The sequence below is a fragment of the Anolis carolinensis genome, chromosome 2 (genome assembly GCF_035594765.1).
Source record: "Anolis carolinensis isolate JA03-04 chromosome 2, rAnoCar3.1.pri, whole genome shotgun sequence".
Lineage (NCBI taxonomy): Eukaryota > Metazoa > Chordata > Lepidosauria > Squamata > Dactyloidae > Anolis > Anolis carolinensis.
Window position 1 is genome coordinate 186,478,047 of NC_085842.1, and position 8,421 is coordinate 186,486,467.

General features: G+C 39.8%; 1 protein-coding gene across 1 annotated transcript in view; it reads left to right on the forward strand.

The window, feature by feature from the left end:
- The window catches only part of LOC134297134 (uncharacterized), a 51,006-nt gene extending 48,081 nt beyond the window's left edge, over positions 1-2,925 (forward strand). The window contains exon 3 of the transcript XR_010003889.1: positions 1,028-2,925. The gene's annotated coding sequence lies outside the window, so the exon portion shown is untranslated. The remainder of the gene's footprint in view (positions 1-1,027) is intronic.
- Positions 2,926-8,421: the final 5,496 nt, after the last annotated feature.

Below are 8,421 nucleotides of genomic sequence, written 5' to 3' on the forward strand. Positions count from 1 at the left end.
CATGGGGACCCACAGGTTGAGAACCATTGCATTAGATGCTCTAATGGACTTTTCATTTCCTGATGAATTAGTTCACACAAACATTATCCATCCATCTGCCACTGGCCCAACTCATCTATCAAATTTTAAAATGCAATGCAGCCCCTGTGTCCAAAAGTTTATTGGGGCAGCACAAGAAACTTTTCCTTCAAAAAGGGCTCTACGGTTTTAAAAGTTTGAGAACCCCTGGTCTGGAGTAGTGGACATGAGAAGCAAATAAGGATTTACAAGTGGGTAAAGAGACTGAGGGCCCTTCCAGATAGGCCCTATATCCCAGGATATGATCTCAGGTTTTCTGTTTATCTCAGATTATCTGGCAGTGCAGAATCATATAATCCAGTTTAAAGTAGAAAACCTGGGATCAGATCCTGGGATATAAGGCCTGTCTGGAAGGGCCCTCAGTTCTTTCATTAATTGTGCAAAGGTTCTGAACAAATTGCCCCAATCCATCTGGCTTCTGCACAGGATTATTCAACTTCTATCAAGATGTCTTGCAGCACAAAAGCTTCAGCTGTGGCTTGGAATCCTCTTCGTGCTAGCAAGGAAATACGGTACTTATGTTGACTGGCTGGGTTAATTTCAGACTTTAGAAGGGCGTAATGTGGGAGGACTTGTTGCATGAATCTTATCGAACCTTGTGCCCAAACATTAGACAGCTAGGCTAGCAGAGAAAATGCTGAGCAATCAGACCTTACCCTAGGGGTAGCTGTACTGAAAAGCTCAGAGCTATAAAGGCTAGAGCCCAGTGCTGGCTGCAACCATCTCACTTTCAAGAAAGAGCCTGAACCCAGCATCAAGTCTAGTGTAGAATCTCTGAAACCTCCTGTTGTTGGCAACTTGTAAGCCTGTTTATCAAAGACTGCAGTAAAGACTTTTAATGTCTGCAATAAAGACTTTTGTTTTGCGTTAGCTTTAGGATTTCTAAATTGCATTATCTTTATATTGGCTAAAGTAAAGCTCTTTTTATTTGCTTTCACTTGTGTCTAAGGCTGTTTCTGGCATAGAACTGGACAGTTAGACTGCTGCTGAAGAAGCCCTCCCGGGATCCCCTGGACCTTAATTATTAAAGACCAGTGTTTAACTTCCCTTTTTTGGGGTAAGGTGATTGAGAAGGCAGTTGGCCTCCAACTCCAGGCAACCTTGGATGATACACACTTCCTTGACCCATTTCAAACCGGCTTCAGAGCAAGATACGGAGTTGAGACTTCTATAGTCGCTTTAATGGATGATCTTCATCTCAAGGGGAGTGTGTCCCTGTTGGTGCTTCTAGACCTTTCAGCGGCCTTCAATACCATCAACCATGGTATCCTTCTGGAATGCCTGGAAGGGCTGGGAAACAGAGGCACTATGCTGCAGTGGTTCTGGTTGTACCTCTCAAGCAGGTTCCAGATGGTGGTGCTTGGGGATAGCTGCTCCTCAAAAAAGGAACTGTTATGTGGTATTCCACAAAGTGCCATTCTTTCCCCATTGCTCTTTATTATTTACATGAAGAGAGAGATCACCCATAGCCATGGGGCAGGGTGTTATCAGTATACTGATGACATGCAAATATATTTGACCAAGACTTGAAAAACAGCTTCAGCTAAGGATAACGTATCTCCTTTGAATGAATACCTTGAGGAGGTAATAGGCTGGATGAAAAAAACAATTGAAACTAATCCAGACAAAACAGAGGTGCTTGCCATCAAGGGTCCTAATCTGGGGATGGGGTTACATTCCCTCTGAAAGACCATGTTCACAGCTTGGGAGTGCTCTTGGATCCATCTTTCTAAATGTCAGCCCAGGTAGATGCAATGGTCAGGAGTACTTACTATCAGCTTCGGCTGATATGTCAGCTGCACCCCTTTATAGATTTGGAGGACTTTTAGATGGTAGTGCATGCGCTGGTAGCCTCAAGGTTAGACTTCTGCAATGCACTTTACATTGGGCTACCTTTATACCAAGTTTGGAAATTCCAGTTGGTTTACAATATGACAGCCAGATTGGTTAAAGGAACATCTAGGAGTGAGCATATTACACTTACCCTCAAGTCACTCCACTGGCTGCCAATTAGTTTCTAGGCAAAGGACAAGGTGTTGGTTTTGATCTTGAAAGCTCTACATGAGGTACGATCAGCTCTGTCCTTACTGGCCTTTGGTTCTCAAATTAAACCTTTCTGTGGAGCCAGGCCTTCCCAGATGAATGAAAATAGGAACTGCCAGTCTGATAAATTTTTTGATAATACTTACTTGACTTCAGTGGCCGGAGGTTATGGATATCTTTAATACGGTACTTGTTGTAAGTTTTAAAATGGTTTTATTTGCTATCTTAATTGGGTTTTAATTGGCATATGATGTTTTAATTGATTATGTATTGCTGTCTAATTTATTTGTATGGATTTTATATGTTGTACGCCGCTTTGAATCCCACCCATGAGAGAAAAATGGGATAGAACTGAATAAATAACAACAACAACACATGGGTTACCTTCTCCCATACAATCCACCCCAAACACTGAGGTCCTCTGGGGGGCATCTGCTCCAGCCTGCCAGAATCCAAATGGCAATCATCACTCAGAGGACCTTTTAATCAGCTGCCCCAACACTGTGGAAAGACCTGCCAAAAGAGCTCTGACAGCTAAATCAGCTTTCACAATATAAGACAAAAGTGAAGATCTATCTCTTCCAGCAGGCCTACCCAGACAGTTTTAATAATGATTTTTAAACTTGAATCTTATGTTTAATCTTTGTTTTGTGTATTTTAATATGTATTTTGTGGAAATATATTTTACCATTTTAAAGAATGTATTTTAAAGAATGTTTTTAGAAGAAAGTGTTTTTAGCAATGTTATAACCTCCCTTCAAGCTGTGAGGAGAGGTGGATAAGAAATAAAAATTATTATTATTACTATTATATCTTGCCTTCACTCAAAGGATCCACTGGCCACCCCTTTTCCTGTCTTCTCTTTCATCTTCATTCTCTTCTTCCTGTTAGGCTGATTTTCCAAACTTCCTGCACAGCTCCTCCCCCTTGCTCTGCTGAACTTTTGCATAACCTGTTGTTTATCTTCTGAACTGAAGAACACTTTTATGGCCTGTAATCTGCCAGGCTTGTGCCTATCCATGAGGCCAGATAAAAGATCTGCATAACTTGAGGGGCACTCTCTATATGGTGGGAAACCTATCTTCCAATTTAAAAGGTCCATTGATGCGAAAGGAATGTGAACCCAGGCAGCTCTGTTCTCTCCTACAGACATCTCACAAAGTGGGGCTAGTTCAGTAGTTGATTATTTCTTTAGCCCCTTCTTTTTGGGCCTCAGGTTATATCTCTCAGGAGGGATGTCAACTCTTCTGAGGAATCTGCTGGTTCTTGGTACTCTGGGCGTGGACTGTGGGACTTTCGTGCTATTGACTTCACTTCTGAAATCAAGCATCCATAGAGATTGGAGGGTGGTAACAATTCCTCTTCCCTTTTGATTTGAGAGCTGGTTAGCACACTGTAGAGGATTTACCAAAATACATAGGATTTTCAAAATTGCAAAAATTGCAAAGGCTTTTATTTTTACCTGCCACCAAAAATATGGTGGATTTGAACTCACTACCTCTACTAATGCTGCCACCGATGTTATAATCAGGAGCCTCCTATGTATTAGGGTATTGAGAGATTAACACAAGACACTTTACGTGAGGAAAAACAAGAAATTGTTGTTTATTTGTATTTAAACAGTAAAGAAGTGTATCAGTTTCATTAACATTAAACAGTAAAGATGCGTAGCAGTTTCAATAACAAGTTAACGCTTTTCTCTTACAAAGGATGGTTTTATAATTTGGATTCTGTAGGAATATATTCCTTCACATAGGAAACATAAACAAGACAAATTAAACTTTTAAATCCACTTCTCCTAGGATTTAACACCAACTATAGAGTCACGATATAGTTCTCAGCCCTTCCTTTCCTGAAGGCTTTTAACTATATTCCTCAAAAAGGCTTCCTTTTAAAACCATAGTTCCCAAAACCTATCTCTATCTTCACACTTCAAAAACCAACTTTCTAACTGACTGAATTCCAAACTGAACTGAACTAAAAACAATTCTTCTGCATAGTTCCAACTGTCACTTTTGCTCCACCCATCTCCATTTGCTAAGCAATTCCTCCCCATTGCATCAGCCAATCAGACTGCCCAGTAATGGCTATCTGATCGCTCCTCCCCCTTGCTCTGCTGAGCTTTTGCAAGCAAAGCCTGCAAGGCAGGCCACTTACCAACCCTGTAAGGTAAACAAGATCCATTACACATGCCTATTTGTGGTACGATAAAATAAAAATAGAGAAAAACTTTGGAAACCATTTTATTAGAGCGTCTTTGGTAAAAATCTGGGACAAATACAAGAATAGATTATATCCAAAAACACCCTTATGGATCTCCCCTGTAAAAGCCGTACACAAAAGAGAATTTAAAAAGGTAGATAAAGGCTTTCCCCTGACGTTAAGTCCAGTCGTGACCGACTCTGGGGGTTGGTGCTCATCTCCATTTCTAAGCCGAAGAGCCGGCATTGTCCATAGATACCTCCAAGGTCATGTGGCCGGCATGACTGCATGGAGCGCCGTTACCTTCCCGCCAGAGCGGTACCTATTTATCTACTCACATTTGCATGTTTTCAAACTGCTAGGTTGGCAGGAGCTGGGGCTAATAGCGGGCGCTCATTCTGCTCCTGGGATTTGAACCTGGGATCTTTCGGTCTGCAAGTTCAGCAGCTCAGCTCTTTAACACACTGCACCACCACCAGGATTAGGCCAAGACAAATAGATCACTTATAGACAATTAATAAAAACGCAAAATGGAGAAATTATACTTAAATCACAGGAAAAAATCAAAAAAATAGCTGCAAATGGTTCCAATACAGACAAATAAGAGAAAGTTTTTAATAAAGATAAGAAAAAAGGCTTTATGGAGAAAATACCTTTTGGGATAAAATAATGATTACAGAGAGGAAATTAATTACCAAAACCTATGAAAAACTGCGAGTGGTCAACAGAAGAAGAACAAATTAAGGATTGTATCATGAAATGGGCTGCGAATATTGGACATACAATAAGATTAGAAGATTGGGAAAGATCTGGAACAAAAAATTAAAATATACATATTTATATGATCTTAAATAAAATTGGTATAAGATGATGTATCAATGGTACTTGATACCATAAAAACTATCAAGATTCTGTTTAAACTTACATTATAAATGTTGGAAATGTGAAGAACAGACTGGAACATTCTTCCATATGTGGTGGAACTAAAAGTCTGCAAAAAAAATATCGGAGAGAATTACAAGGGAAAAATTTAAAAAATACTGGACATTAAATTTCAACTTAGACTTGAATACTACCTATTAGGAATTATAGATTTTGAAATAAATAACAAAAAAGAGAAAATATTCACATACCTTACAACAGCAACCTGAATAATATATGCCCAAAAATGGAGAATGAAACATTTTTAAGATAGTGGATATAATGAAAATGGACAAATTGACTTAACTACTATATCAAGATCTCCCAGGGCAAAAAAAAACCAACAGATTGGACACCACTGCTACAATATATGAAACAAGAAAAAATAAATGGGATAGAAGGGATTGATACCTGAAACTAAAACCATTCCCCAGAAGAGGGAAATCCGAGGAGGGAAAAGCAAGAAATACAGACAGGAAAAAAGGACTATGATAACAGATGTGGGGAAGACTGAAAGTCAACTTTCCTCCCATACATACCTTGACACCCCTTTTTTCCCTTTTTTCTGGGGGGGGGGGGGGCTTTTTTCTGCTGTGATGTCCCCCACCTTGTCTCTCTTTTTATTCTTATATATGTTATAATATATCTGAATAACAATTAATATTTAAAAAAAAGAGTGGCATGCTATCAGGGAGGCCAGTGGGGTTTTGTTCTGCATTTACTTGGTAACAAGAAATCTTCCTCCTCCGGATCCATCAAAATGTGATTTCGTAAGATCAGCTTGAAGGCGCTGGAGAATAGCTTTAGAAAGGCTTTGGGCGCCATCTGGTGGCAGTAAGCTGCAAGCTTCAGTTACCTCATGTCTGAAGTTCCAAAAGCATGCGAAGAAACATTTTTCATTATATTTCCCAGTTTGGATTAAAAATAAATCTAGCTGTAGAATTGTGTTATAGAAGACTGATCTTCCTGATGGCCATGCGGCATTCTCAAGTTCATCCTGTGGCCAAATAAAGCTGCAGTATTTATCCAACTTCTTAGGTCTTAGTTACCTAAGGTAACGGCGCTCCATGCAGTCATGCCGGCCACATGACCTTGGAGGTGTCTACGGACAACGCCGGCTCTTCGGCTTAGAAATGGAGATGAGCACCAACCCCCAGAGTCAGACATGACTGGACTTAACGTCAGGGGAAACCTTTACCTTTACCTATTAATCCAACTTCTTAGGTCTAAGTCACGCTGTTATAGCAGGGGGAAACTTTCCCCAGTATGTCAAAAGCCATATTTTTTTCAAAAACTGAAATATTTCCCAAAATTTGATTTTTCTGACTCATGGGGTTTGGAAAAAAAAAATCACATTTTCCACCAAACCCATCTTTTTAAAAAATGAAACATAAGCTAAACAACACCAAGGTTTCTGTATCTTGTATGAATGTATCATTTCCCATTTTTGTTACCCAGATTTCTCAATTTCCAGTGTTTATAATTAAAAGTGTGCAAAACGGATGAAATCCAATTAGTAATTCATTTCAGAGATTCGTATGTTCCCCACTCCATTTTGAAAAGATTCAAAGGGGTCCCTTTCCTATATGTAATTTGAATCTCCGAAGCTTCATAAGTGCTTCGTTAAGATTTGTTCCATTAGCAGCAATTGGGAAAAATTTGAGGCATGTTTCTCTGTCATTTTTATGGCTATCAGGATGAAACTTGGCACACTTGTAGGCAACATGTATGACTTTAAGCCTATCAAGTTTCAGAACTGATTTATAGGATTCGTAAAAAGTTTTTTACAAGATATCCCCTTGAATTTCTGCACAACGAGACAACATAAACAGGGCATAAATTCTGCAAAGTTTCAGAAAGATTTGTTAATCTACTGATTTCTAGAAATTTAAAAAAGTTTTTTCAATTCAAAAATTATTCTTAAAAACTACACGAGGTATCCCCTCAAATTATGGCATTGTGAGACAATATGAACGGGAAAGCAAGCCTACTAAGTTTCAAAACTATCAGTCTGTCCACTGATTTTAAAGATTTTTTTTCAGTGTAAGCAGTACACTTTCATGTCAATGAGATTTATAAGCAATAAGAATTTGTAAAGTGAGTCCACGGTGGCGCGGTGCATTAAACCGCTGAGCTGCTGAACTTGCTGACTGAAAGGTCAGTGGTTTGAATCCGGGGAGTGGAGTGAGCTCCCGTTGTTAGCCCCAACTTCTGCCAACCTAGCAGTTCGAAAACAAGCAAATGTGAGTATATCAGGGGGGAAGGTAAAGGCACTCCATACAGTCATGTTGGCCACATGACCTTGGAGGTGTCTACGGACAACACTGGCTCTTCAGCTTAGAAATAGAGATAGGTTCCCCTAAACTTAATGTAGATAGGTTAATGGAGATAGGTTCCCCTAAACTTATGCAATGTCTCCATTCCATAAAGTGAAATGCTGGTCCTGTCAGAGGAAGCAGGTAGGTAAGTAGGATCTTGCAGATCTGAATTGCTGGGTGTGTGGGCAGAAGGCTCACTGGCTGTTGAGAAGTAGTTTAGGGAAAGGGTAGTGGATTTTTAACAAGGGGGGAAAATAAAAGAGCAGGCCAGCCAGCCTCATTGGTGGAGTGGGAATTTGTACAAAGTGGCCTGCAAAATTGCCAGGCAATCAAATGCAAAGGCAGCCTTTCTTTTGCACTTCAGAAATATCATTTCAGCCTAAATGATTGAACTGTGCTAAATCAATATGTAATGCCTTAAGATGGACATACATTTCTGCTTTATGGATGTAAACCCTGCATGCTGTCCTTTTTTTTAAATGCGAGGCACGTTTTCTTGTATAGATGGCCTGCATGGTGTAATTGTTTGAATGTTGAATATTGACTCTGGAGACCAAGGTTCAGATCCCTGCACAGACATGGAACATCAGTGGGCAGGTCACACTCTCTGACTCAGAGGAAGGCAAAGGCAAATCCCCTCTGATTAAATCGTTCTGCCAAAAAAGGGAGAATTAGTGGCGAATTTGTTGGAGTATGGTTGTATTTGCATGAAATGTAAATCAAGTGTTTACTGCTGATGAGCAAGAATGTGTATTTTTCAGTAATGAAATAGTTAACAGCAGGCTAGTTTTGACTGACAGCCTGTTGTGATTGCTATGACCTATCAGGCTTGATTTCCTGCCTTTGAGGGTTGGAACTT